Source organism: Adiantum capillus-veneris, chromosome 24, assembly GCF_014529385.1.
Source record: "Adiantum capillus-veneris isolate H3 chromosome 24, ASM1452938v2, whole genome shotgun sequence".
Taxonomy (NCBI): Eukaryota; Viridiplantae; Streptophyta; class Polypodiopsida; order Polypodiales; family Pteridaceae; genus Adiantum; species Adiantum capillus-veneris.
In genome coordinates, this window is record NC_140954.1 from 54193903 (window position 1) to 54208224 (window position 14322).

General features: G+C 40.0%; 1 pseudogene; it reads left to right on the forward strand.

Annotated features, from left to right (window-relative positions):
- The window catches only part of LOC147426385 (fructose-bisphosphate aldolase 1, chloroplastic pseudogene), a 56086-nt pseudogene extending 43658 nt beyond the window's left edge, over positions 1-12428 (forward strand).
- The last annotated feature ends 1894 nt before the right edge of the window (positions 12429-14322 follow it).

The window sequence follows — 14322 nt, forward strand, 5'->3', positions numbered from 1 at the left end:
TTTGAAAATGATGATAAAGCTTGAAGAAGGGCCCAATGATGCATTCAAGGAAAGGCTTCTATATTTGTAATGAGTACAATTGGATAGGTTGCTGGCTTTTGAGCATTATGAGTAGGTCTTGAAGAAGAATCAAGCAAAGGCAAATGAGAAGGTGAAGGACAAGGACATCAAGAAGGGTGACATGGTGCTTCATTACAATAGTAAGCTTGATAGCACTTTTCAAAAGAAATTTCAAATCAAGTGGCAAGGTCCTTTCTTGGTCTTAAACCGGTTTCCAAATGGCACATATCAGCTTGCTGACTTGGATAGTACCCCACATAAAGCACGTGTGAATGGTACATGTTGAAGAAGTATATCGCAAGGTTGATGACTGTGATTGAGAATGAGCCTTCTTTTGAAGAATTTGCTGATCATGTGGCTAATGATGAAGATGAAGTGAAGACTCTCTCATGTGGTTTACAAGATCTCTTTTGTGATGCTGATCATGAATGATCTAGCAGGCTGGGGTGTGGCAAACTATGTTGGGCGCATTTCTGACACCCCATTTTTTGTAAATTTGTACATATGGACATGAAGCCCGATGTTGAAAGCGTGTGTGGGATTTCCTTTTGTGGGGTTTTTAGCTTGCTTTAGCAAGCATATGTACATGCACTGCAAGTCGCTAGTCTAGTGACAGCTGTGGGCTATTGTAGGTGCCCGTGAGTGAGTTTTTTGAAGTGAGAGTTGTATATAACTAAAACTCATGTACAAACTTAAAAACTTTCAGCCAAACATCAGAAATTTGCAGGTTTTAGCTCGTTGTGTCTCCTTGGTGCTTTTGGATGCAGTTTTTTGCCCCGACTAGCCTTCTCTACGTGTAGTCGTGCTGGGAAAGCTTTCTGTTCGCGTTGTTGAGAAATTACTGGTCTTGCCGGGAAAGCACCGGGCTTATGGCTGTGAGAGTTTGTGAGAGAACTCAACAAAAACTATATGAAGGAATTAAACCATAGATGCCATGAAGACTAGGGTTTGGAAAGAAGTGCAATCAAAGAAGACCCACTCTTTCTCTCTTGCACTCACGCACACAAAGAAAGAACACAAAAGAGAATGTCAAAACAACACAAAGATGAAAACATCAAGGCTATGGTCATATCGTATCATGGGTAGTATGAAAGGGTTAATAGATGAGTTAATGGCATTCAATCTTGGCTGACCAAATAGGTTACGAATTGTTCTTTGGAATTGTAGCTTTGTGCTTACCGTAGTATATATATTTTGTCTAGTGATTGGGATTAATTGTGTGTACAAATCCTCTTGGTTCATAGCAAGATAACTACGCTTACATCAAAATAAAAATTATAGTCTATGAGAGGTAGTATGATGGGATCCGGTGATAGAAGTATTTCATTGAGCCTTTCAGGGCCGAAGAGAAACACTATACGTTGTTGAAAGTGTATTTTACGGCTAATCCATACGTTAATTCTAATAGATCGTACATAGTGAAAGCGATAGAAATTATCATCATGTGGGTTATTCATCTAGGATAGTATGTGAGAAATGTAGATATAAGAGAAGTAAAGAGATGAGAAGTTTCCCTCCCAAGCCCTATTCTTGCCCGTAGGCAATAAGGATACTGCGGGGAGAGATGTATTTGTAGCAAAGAGAACCTAAAATTTGTAGAGAGGATGAATTACTAAGAGTGAGAGAGATAGATTTGGTTAAGGAGATAATATTAGATATATATATATATATATATGTTGAATTAGAGATGAAAAAGAAAACAACAAGAACTCAAGAAAACATCAATGTAGAACACATCTTACTTGACAAACCCTTTGGCACCATTATTGATGGAGAGAGAAGAAGAGGGGAGAACTACACTTTGATTGATACGCCAAGTGCAAGATCTTCTTTGATTAGAGTTGATCTTCCAAGGATAGCGTACAACAATGGCTAGTCTTCCTCTAGGAGAAAGTGTAGGCTTGGGCTTATGTTAATGGCTAAGTACAATTAGGCATTACTACTCACTTCCTCAAGAATTCCTCTCATCAATGGCTTGAATGCTTGAGTTTCTTTTCAAGGAAGAAGAGGTCCCCTTTTATAGGTGAAGGGAACCCCCAAGGTTTTACACAAGAAGCGAGGAGTCAGTGTGAATAGGAATTGGAAAAGTTGGAAATGAGCTGTCCCTGCATGATGTGGGCAGACTGGGGTCCACTATTTTGATCATATCTCCTCAACCGTGGCTCCAAATAAAAAAGTAAAAATATGGGCAGAAACTTAAGCTCATTAGCTACTATTTTTATTTTAAAATCATTTTCCAATTCGGATTGGAACCTTGTGTAAAAAATTCATCAAAATAGGGTCCATTTCTGGTAGCAAAAGTCTTCTCGTGGTCCGCTTAGCCTAGAATTTCATTTAATTCCAAAGGACACCTCATGCCATATGAAAGCATGACATTGCTCCTTGACAAAGTTTTGTAATCATGCTTGCAATAATGCATTAAAATAAGTGTATCTTTGAAATCATGCCACCTAGTGTCCCACTAGGATTTGATTCCCTCCTAGTAGCTATTTAAAAAGAAATATAAGAAAAATATGAAAAATACATAGAATATATATATATTGGAGTTTACCCTAGATATAGGATCTAGCTAGGGTGTGAGATGATAATGAGATAGTAGAAATAAAGAATCAATGCTTTTTGCCCAAGTTAAAGAGGCGGAGCTATTGACGCTTTTTCCATATTATTTTCTGATGGTAAAGTAAGAATAGGTTACCCTTGAGATAAATAATAGGATGAGATAGAAAGCTTATTATTATACTTAAATATGCATATATACATTATAAGAAAGATAATTATGTATCTAAAAAATTACAAGATAACTCTTGTAGGATGCGTTCCCACTATGTACGTGTCACAACACGACATCCACCTCCTCTAAACCTGCACATCCTCCGGCATGTGTCAACCTCATGGTAACTTGTGAAAGCAACTATATCCCCTGTCATCCCATGGCCTCCTCTAGGATCATATGGGTAACTCAAAAACTTGTATTGTACTAAGCATTGAGATTCTCCGCATCTTTTAATTCCTCTCGGATCAAAAGGAATTGTTATATACATCTGTCTCCAAAACATTTGTAACAAATCTCCATTATGGGCAAAATCTTCATGAAGTAGAGACATAAGTTCCTCATCCTCCTCTTCAAAAAACACTTCCAGGTTCAGAGGTGGAGATTTTTGCATCGACATCGCAGGTGGCGGAGGCAGAGATTTTGGCCATGACCTTATAGGTGGTGTGGTTTTTCTGGCCAACAGACATTTTTCCGGCCGAGGCGTAGTTCTCGGCATCGGCACTACAGGTGGAGTTACTTGACGGATTTTGGCAAAGTTAGTTTTTGGACTCTTTTCCTACTTTGGCGTGCACTTTCCATATGGTTTCCGGCATTGATCTACTATGCTTTTCCTGTGGCAGCCATTTTGATATGGTTCTAATGTATGATCTTTGCAAATTCTGAGAGACGTTTGATCTCTGATCTTGTGCATTGCCTAGTTGGCATTTTAACCTTGTCGGTTAACACGTTGTTGACAGGTTTTTCAGAGGCTTTCATAGGTGGTTTTTTGGCATTGATTTGGTGATCCGGTTTATGGTCTTTTGAGGCGACTTGCATATGGTTATGGCACTTGGTTTATGCCTTTCGTAGATGCATTTTGGAGAGCACTTTTGAGTGTCAGTGAGCTCTCTTGAGAGTGTTGTTTCCGCTTTGACAGGTTTTTTTGGATTGCTTGTTTTCGACGCTTGTTGATGCGTGGTCACTCCGTTTATGTACATTGCATGTGGATTGTCATTGTATACCTTTGTGGAGCCGGTTTTGGCATCGCTCTTTGACATAGAGCTTGCGGTTTATGGTTTATGCATTTGGAGTCCTCTTTCGGAGACTTGAGTGGTCTAGGGTTTTCTCCCAATTTGCCATATCCTTTCTTGACACGATTTTGTTGTTTGATAGTGGTCAAGTTCACTCCCACTTTGGCATCTTTGCATGCAGTTTATGGTTTGAGATTTGAGTTGAGATTTTGCTCATTTTATAGGGGAGGTTCTGTCCAATTTTCCCTAGATCGCGCCATAGTTTTCCTGGCTAGTTTGCCATACTTTTTGTGGATGCATTTGCGCTCTTTACATTGAGATAGTGATTCTCTTTTCTTGTGGTTGAGGTTTACTCCCACATTGACGCATTTGCTGTCCAATATTCTATGACATTTAGGTGCTTTGACACTATGTATGCCGCTTGCAAGTCTATGGTCATATGACTCATGTGAGCCAGAGTTCTCGATCCCTACAATCTTTGAGATGATGGCATTGTGGACATACAGGGAACATTCGGCGATGTTGCTTCCATCTTATGAGGCAACGTAGGAGATCATTGCGCGATAGTGTTAATTACTGATGAAGAATCATCGCCATATACAGTATCCATAATCAGCGAAACGAATTTGTGACTCATATGCAGTTAGGATGCACCTTACCAGTACCATATACATTCCGATGATCCATGTTAAACCAACTAGTTAGTCATAGTTTCATGATTCCCTTAGTTTGGCAATGTAACAAAACGCCCTGAAGAAGTACCAATGTCAGTATAGTCAAGCACACTCAGCCAGCAGTTAATTTATTCTATGTTAACAACCTGATGTATTTCCACAGTTTAATGTAATGCTATTTTATGGATGGACATCCATCTAGCTCACTCTATCTTAGTCCCAGTGCTACTCTAGATTAGTCATGCCATGCAAAAGCCAGTAGTATGTACATCAACATGGACTCAACAGCAAGCCCATCTTACAGGACTAAATTATAAATTGTGTCTTTTACTATATAGTCAGAGTAAGGAGCAACAATACAGCAACCCATAAGTGCCTTATATTCACAGCCAGCTAACAGCTCAACTAGTGGCCCGCATATATTGAGCCCTATACAAAGCTTAGCAGGGTCAACTTCTAGGTGATCTTTCCTTATGACATTTTTCAAAATATTCCAAGTATTATCAGGGCTTTAAATATGCAATAGACCAATCCCCACCTCAATCGAACCAACGATAGACCAAGTACGGTGAACCAGAGCTGAGTAAGGTGAACCAAACATATAATCACTGTTTATACGGGCTATCAACCAATAACAGATGTAGTTCCATAATGAACAAGTTAGCAAGCCTGAGTCATAAGGGCCAGGATGTATAGTAAGTAGCCCAATGGTTATGGCTAAAAAGGAAACATGTAACTAGAGTCCCGCAGCTATTGCCGAGCCAGAATCAAGAGGAGTTAAATGTACGACAACAATCATTATATTATGTTTCTTCAGAGAGCAGACAAGTAATCCAATTTTTCAAGCCACAGCCTTCAAGAAGCATGCTAACCTGCGTAGCCTCGAGTTCATTCCCAGCAGTCGGTGTTGTCTTCTTAGGCATGATTACTAATGAAAGAATCTCTCCCTTCACCTCACTTAATCCCTCAATGCCAAAAAACACACAGTAGCACAAAAGATCTAAGTGAGAAGCACAAAGGGGCTCTCACCTTTATACATAGCAGGACTTGTAGGAGTACTGAGAGGCATTCAAGGCGTTATTTCCCCGAGGCCTCGGCACGTCTAGCCATGTTGAGCTCCGAAACCAGCTGTACGACACAATAAAGCCTCTTGTAGAATCCGCAGGCTCAATTAGATGGTGTGGCATAGGCAGGCACAAGTCCCCATCAAATATCCGTGGAGGCATCGCCTTGTATGGCGCAATTTCCACATGCGCAGAAATGCAGGGCTCGGTGAAGAGCAAGACACACTACCACTGGGTAGTCTCACAGTAAATTACCCAACAGTGAGAGCCAAGTCTTTAAAGGACTCGTCCCCCTTTTTTTAAAAACCCCTATTGGTCCATGTGCTAGGGTAGTATCATGTGTTGAAAGGTTCGACTAGGGACACTATCGGTTAAGCCCTCAGCCACCCCGTATTTTAATCCAATACGGTCAAGCCTGCAATTAGTTGGATGTAGCTTGCAGACATTAGGTATAGTTTTTTTTACGCGGTGTAGCGAGCAAACCACATGTGTGTATGTTGTATGTGTGTGTACTGTTTATGCGGTCCCATTGGGCTTAGTATAGAATTATGTAGAGCAACAAGCCACTACCTGGGTGTGTATGTGTGAGTGAGTGTGTGTGTGTGTGTGTGTGTGTACGTGTGTGTGTGTGTGTGTGTGTGACTTCTGGAAATCAGACCGATTGTGAGCATGCCCGGCCATTCATGCTAACAAGACCCATATGTGTGTGTATGGTTGATGCAGTTTCTTCTAGCATAGTATTTATGTAGCGTAAAGAGTCACCACTTGTGTGTGTGTGTGTGTGTGGTTGTTGTTGTTGTTGTTGTTTTTAAACTAATACTTATTGACAAAAGAACATATCAATTCAAAAGACAGTTGGCTTTAGACAAAGGACAAGGATTAACACAAAAACAACTCAGTCTTTGATTCATTTTTCAACATCATAGTAAGAATGAGGTATCATTCTAGTGATTTGTACATAAGATAGTTAAGAACAAATGATACTAAAGTGACAATGGACAAGTTTGACCATGACGGACAACAACAAAGCCAAACAAATCCTAAGTGAATATAGACTCCTCATTTTCATCCATATAAACAAGACTAGAGGTTCATTAGCCTTGAATATGTATTACAGGTGTCAACAAACCTATTGGTTGTTATCCATGTCCTACTTGCAACCTTTTTAAATTATACCTACCATCCATGTAGTGTTAAATATCAGCAAATATCCATTCTCAGAATAGTAAGCCACAGATGAAAGTGACGTGTGTGTGTGTGTGTGTGTGTGTGTGTGTGTGTGTGTGTGTGTGTGTGTGTGTGTGTGTGTGTGTGTGTGTGTGTGTGTGTGTGTGTGACCATTATTGAGACCAAAGCAGGGGTGAAGTGTGTGTTAATCCAAGATGAAGAAGCCCAGGCAAAAAAAAAGAGACCATGTGTGTGTGTGCGCCCGTCCTAACCTAGGCACCCTAGTGCCTCTTTAAGTTGATGAGAGTAGAATAGTCAAGTCTAAAGTAAAAGAGTTGTATCATATCCAATAAATCCATGAGTCTCATTGGATCAATTAGTGACAATGTTAATAGAGAGGATTATACTCCAGTCAAAGTTTTAAGGCTTTGTTAGCCAGTATAAAATAGTATGGATATCGTTCAAAAGTAGTCGTAGAGGTTTTCCATGCTTATAATAGTTTCAATGGATAGTCCTCAAATGAATTGTCCGACCAAGAGTAGTATGTGTAGGGGTAAAAATATTCCAAAAATCATAAGAATCAAAATAATTAAACAAGAGTCAGTAATTTTGGATTAAGCTGCAGCTTGAAATCAATAGAGTCAAAAAAAATTTGAAACACTTCCATCTAAAAAAATTGGGTAGCATTCTGTTTATATTTCGGATAGTATTTCAAAAAATCCAATAACGGTCATCTTAGAAGATACCCTGACGATTAAGGCTATCATCAAAAGAAACTAGCTCAATGTGTTCATAGCAAAAGGAAACTCAAAAACAATTCATCCATGCCTCGTCTGTCCCAAGCCATAAGGCCATGGTGAACTTCCATTTCAATATATGAGACTTTTAAATTAAAACAATGAATCCACAAATCATAAAAGAGTACAACAAATCCTCACTAGATACATGATCCCAAGATACTATCAAAAGTGATGTTAATTCTGTATTGGACTCCAGATCAAAATCCTATCCTTTGAGAAAATACAAATAGAAATAATAAGTCCATAGTCCATTATGTATTCCAAACCATTCAACCTATTTATGTCAAAAACTATTCTTGATATGCAAATAGTATGGCTTCCAAATCATGCCAAATTTCATATAGGTAGTTGTACAGTTAGCCCGCGTGTCAAAGTTATGCTAATCATGTGTATTCAATAAGCTAAAAATACATATCTTTTTGTCTATCCTAAAAACAACCCAATTTTATGATGTAGTTAATGTACAATAGGCATGTCTTACATTAAGGTTTACTATATTAAAGAAACAACAAAAAGGGTTTTCAATTTTTGGTGCAAAATGGCATAGCCATCTCCGAGAACAAAATGTAAAAATAATAATCCTTCAATAATCTTCCAACAAAAGTTAGCAGCCATGTTGCTTGGACACGATTTTCTTGTAGTTTGAAGTTCCCAAGCAGTATTAGTCTATGTTAGAATTGTATGCAAATACCTTTGAATCATGCATATCAAATATCTAGTTCCATGAACTTCCCACACATGCAGAAACACCAGAATGCAAGAACCCTTAGGTATGGAAGTGTTCATGTATGCATGTATCTATGTACGAGAATTTTTGGTCATGACACTTGCATGTTTGTGTGTGTGTATGTTTTCTTACCAAAGATTTGGGAACCTGATGCTATCCCAATAATGAAAGATACATAAGAGAACATATTCCTCAATTTTTTTCCGTTTATTTATATGTGTATAACGCTATGAAGAGGAGAACATTATTGTAGCTTAAAATGTGAGTGTGATTCCAAGCCACTCAAATATGTATGTGTATGTGCAAGCCCGCATTATATAAACAATTCCATTTTATGTCCCGTCCATTATAAAACCATGGTCTTCAATCAATCATTCCAAAAATATCAATATAAAGGTATGTTTTGTGCATATCAATTCGATTATATTACCACAAGAAACTTAGCAAGTTTATGTCTTGATTTATGTAACCTCATTCAAATCTTTTACTATACATATAGAGGTATTTACTAAGTAGGTGTAAAAGCACCTAACTTGCTGATTGATGTCACCATTGTATTGCTGGTAGTATGTGGGATCCAAGATTTTGGAGCACATCTTACGCACGTCTCTCAGCTATTGTACCTCGGAGCTATTGCACATCCATAACTTGGTTCTTTACGTGGGTCACTATGAAGTTCATGGGGTTTGCCTACAACACAGGTGACGCTGGAAGCAAGATTCGATAACGGAGCCATGGAGATTAACAATGTGGGCTTGTAGCTGCATATAAATTGTGTGTGTGTGTGTGTGTGTGTGTGTGTGTGTGTGTGTGTGTGTGTGTGTGTGTGTGTGTGTGTGTGAGAGAGAGAGAGAGAGAGAGAGAGAGAGAGAGAGAGAGAGAGAGAATGGGCGATGAAGCACCAGATTCCATTGGATCGTGAGAGAGAAACCATCGATGAAATGCTGATAAGGTGTGAAAGATCTAGGAATGTGTGGTCAAAGATGAGCCAAGTGAGAAAGATAGGTCAAGGGACCAAATTATAAAGCAATAGTCTTCATCTTGAAACAAGTAGTTGAACCAATTATCTCATGTGTTTATCATCTACACGTCCATGTGGTGACTCCAAAACAATTAAAATTTTCAAGTTAATGTCACATGATGGCAAGTCAGGATGTAAGTTAAGCGATTAACATGCCCCAAAAGAAAGGAACTTTCCTTGTTCATGAATGTGAGATGAGTGAGCGTTCATAAAGTCACAATAAAGGCGGCAAACCAAATGCAATTTGGTCAAGACCAATCAATGAAAGCATATGTTATCCGAGATGATTGAGCGAGCAAATGTATGATCATACCTGGGTTAGATGCATGTGGATATTATTTAAGAGGCTAGAGGGTGTGATAGGGGGGATCATAGCTACAACACCAATATAGCATTAAGTTTGTACCTACCAAGTTATGAACATTTCCCCAAATAATAAAGGCAAAATCATTTTTGTCAAGCTAAATACTAGTTTATCTTTTAGAAACCACCATACATAGGTTTATCTTTTAGGTATGTCCTATGGGTCATATTTTCCATGTTGTGAGTTCTTTTCTTGTGTGTTGAGGTTTTTGTATGGTGTGTCTGTGTATATGTGGGTATGGTGATATGCCTAGGGGTGTTTGGTAGTTCCAGAGTGTTTGTGTAGGGGGGAGTTAGTGCAATTAAAATATAAGCAAATTGGTATTTGTGACTGGTTTTGTAATGGTATCCTTGTGTGATTGTGTGTGTGCGCACGCGCGCATGCATGCACACGCCCTAACCTAGGCACCATACTCAATGAGTCAGTAGTAGGCCCATTGAGTATGGGTGTACTGCCTCATTAAGTTGATGAGAGTAGAATAGTCGAGTCTAAAGTAAAAAACCTGAATCATATCCAATAAATCCATGAGTCTCATTGGATCAATTAGTGACAATGTTAACAGAGAGGATTATACTCTAGTCAAAGTTTTAAGGCTTTGTTTGCCAATAGAAAGTTTGTGTGGATGCCTTTCAAAATCAATCGTAGAGGTTTTCCATGCTTATACTAGTTTCAATGGATAGCCCTCAAATGAATTGTCCGACTAAGAGTAGTTTGTGTACGGATAAAAATGTTCCGAAAATCATAAGAATCAAAACAATTGAACAAGGTTAAGTAATTTTGGATTAAGCTACAACCTGAACTAGGAGAGTCAAAGACCACAGTAGCTGTGAGCAGGAATCCAATCTATGGACAAGGAAAGACCACTTTACATCTATCAACCTAACAAGGATTTAATGAGAATGGTTCAATCCTAGCCTATAGACAAAAAATCTTCAAAGCCAGCGTCTTGGCTACCGAGAAAACTGGGAAAACCTTGTGTTTAGGATGTGTGTTGTTGTTTTCAAACGAATACTTGTACACAAAAGAACATATTAGTTCAAAAGACAACTAGCTTTAGACAAAGGACAAGGATTAGCACAAAAATGACTCGGTCTTTGATTCAGTTTTGTACATCTTAGTAGGATTGAGGTATCATTCTAGTGATTTGTACATAAGATACTTAAGAACAACTAATACTAAAGTGATAGTGGCCAAGTTTGACGATGATTGACAGCAACAAAGCCAAAAATATCCTAAGTAAAGATAGAGTCCTCACCTACATCCATATAATTAAACAAGATTTGTTAGCCTCAAATATGTGTCAACCAACCTATCAGTTGTTATCCATGTCCTACTTAAAACCTTTTTAACTTATACCTACCATCCATGTCATGTTAAATATCAGCAAATATCCATTCTTAGAACAGTAAGCCACAGATGAAAGTGGCATGTGTGTGTGTGTGTGTGTGTGTGTGTGTGTGTGTGTGTGTGTGTGTGTGTGTGTGTGTGTGTGTGAGAGAGAGAGAGAGAGAGAGAGAGAGAGAGAGAGAGAGACCATTATTGAGACCAAAGCAGGGGTGACGCGTGTGTGAATCCAAGAAGCAGTAGCACAGGCAAAGTAAAGAGACCGTGTGTGTGTGTGTGTGTGTGTGCACGCACGCACGCACATGCACCCAATCAAAGAAGTATTCCCTATTAGAAAAAATCAAAAAATTAAGCGACAATGGAAAGAAATTAATGAGGCTAGATGCAAATAGATCAGTTAATTTGAGTGGAAGGTAGGGGAACTATCATCAATATATCTATAAGAGCATGTAAAGAGGGAGAACTTAAGGTTTGTATTCTTATCCAATATGGTTTTTAGAAACCAATTGTATTCAAAATAGGCCAAGTATAGGCTACACAATTTTGTACTTAATAAAGCGACTAGATAACCTAGTCCATCACATTTTGAAGTGATTATCCCTTTCCAGCTAAATATCCAATTTTTAAGAAGTTTGTGGACCGCTTAAAGGAAGGTGGCATTGCCCCTGGAGTTAAAGTGGGGGGCTTGGTGCCTTTGGATGGATCCAATGATGAGTCATGGTGCCAGGGTCTTGATGGGTTGGCACCCAGGTCTATTAAGTATTACAAGCAAGGTGCACGATTCGCCAAGTGGAGGACTGTTGACAGCATTCCCAACGGGCTCTTGGAGCTGGCGGTGCAAGAGGTTGCATGGGGTTTGGCACGATATGTTGCTATCTCACAGGACAATGGTTTTGTTCCTATTGTGGAGCCTAAAATCCTTCTTGATGGAGAGCATGGGATTGACAGGACCCTTGTTGTGGCCAAGAAAGTGTGGAATGAGGTTTTCTACTTATTGGCAAAGAACAATGTGATATATGAGGGTATCCTCCTGAAGCCCAGCATGGTCACCCCTGGTGCTGAGTGCAAGGATAGGGATTCTCCTCAGAAGGTTGTTGAGTACACATTGAACATGCTGAAGAGGAGAGTACCACCTGCAGTGCATGCAATCATGTTCCTTTTTGGTGGCCAATCCGAAGTGGAAGCTACCTTGAACCTCAATCCTCCGACCCCTGGCATGTGTCCTTCTTGTATGCATGGGCCCTGCAAAACACCGTGCTTAAGACATGGGGTGTCAATCCTGAGAATGTGAAGAATGCACAAACTTCCCTCCTCATCAGAGTGAAGGCCAACTCTTTGGCTCAGCTTGGCAAATACTCAACAGAGGGAGAGAGTGAAGAAGCCAAGAAGGGCATGTTTGTCGATGTGTATACATACTAAGAAGATAGTTTCTACCCATTTTGGTTCTGTGATTTGTCCAATTGTGTGAATCACCACCACTCACTATATGCTCTCTACAGTTGTATATGATACCTAGTCAGTACATTCTGAAAGGATATAAGGTACCAAGTTTTTTTTTTTTTAACATCTGGTATCAAAGCAAATACGGTGCATGTGTAGAGAGTGACAAGGGGGGGGGGGGGGGGGGAGAGAGAGAGAGAGAGAGAGAGAGAGAGAGAGAGAGAGAGAGAGAGAGAGAGAGAGAGAGAGAGAGAGAGAGTACACAGGATGTGGGGTGGAGCTCCAAATCTCACTGTATGAGCATAGTGTGAGAATGAGTGAGAGCTCCTTATTCTTTGTATGTATAAAGAATAAGGAGATAAATGTGGGCAGTCGGACACTCGCTGGTGGGCACGGGCAAAGCACGATGAAGCACACCACCTTTACCTAACATTCTCCCACTTAAGGCTGTGTGCCGATAAGTAGCAAGAAGACTAGCCTACAACTAGTATATACAAGAGGTGAGAGAAGACGGCTCTCAACCTATGTCCACTAGCTCACTCTATAACCGCTCTAGTGTAGATGCAACATGCATACCACTAGGTCTAGAGCTACAATGAAACTCCTGATGCAGGTATCAAGTGACGACTTGCATGGCTCCATGATGCACAATGCTAGTGTCAGTCATCGCACGACTGATAACTCCCACTGCAAATGCACCAACCGCATAAGCAAGATCAGGTCTCAAGACCAAAAGGTCAGACATGAGAGACCCAAAAGCCGATGAAACATGCACTATGTGTGCCAACCTATCCATGTGGGCAACCTCAATGCCATATGCATCCTCATCAGGAACCACCTGACTATGCATCACCATGTCAGCATCGTCTAGCAAAGGCATATCTACTGAGAATGACTACAAAACCAAAACATCAGCACCATTGCAATCACACACAGCTATCTGAAGGACATTTTCACCCTCAAACGTATCAGACGCATCATAGAACAATGCATCGTTCTCTGGCTCAACTGATGTCACCTCAACTGATGACTGACAAATCTATGCATCCGCAGAGATACCACTATCTACGTGAACGTCACCACAAGACAAATGCACAACCTGCTCTCCATGCAGCACATCCGTAAAAGAGACACGCCTCGTCTCTCGCTCCAAACATGGCTGAGACTACACCGCCTCGTGTGTCAAAAATATGCAAAGGGTATACCAAACCACTTCTAGCACCTTTGGCTATCACTGATGATCCCCTATGTATCTGAAATGATCGCTCTCCAGGTAGTACACAATGTCCACTACTCTGCAACAATTGACACACTGAAATGAGACTATGGCTGAGTCCTGGTACATAACGTACATCTCGTAGCGTAAGCAATGCACCGCTAGGTAAAGACATGCATCCCGGGGGATTCACCATGGAAAACTTACCGCACCACATAAGTGCAGGGGAGGGGGGGGGGTTTTACAAGTTAGATAAGCGTATAATTTAGGGGCAGGCCCCCATTAATTTATCTCCCAAGCTTAAAAATAAGTGAGGGGGGTATCATATTGGGGGGGAGTGAAAAAAAGAGAAAAATGAGAGGAAGTTTTTGTGTTTCAAAATCATGGCTTCCCAAAAGAGCCTGTCCTCGAACTTGTGATTCAATAACTACAAAGATACATGCAAGAACTAGCATTTGTTTGTATCAATTGCTTGTTTTGTGATTATAGTTCATTTGTTGAGGGATGAAAGCTATAAAGAACTTGTATAGATGCAAATGTACACGGAGAACCTAACTCAACTTTATAACCATGTTTTTTGAGTAATTTAGATGGGTCAAAATTGGACGAGTAGCCAAATTGTAGGTTGATCGAGCACCCAGTTTGAAAGTCAAACTAAGACA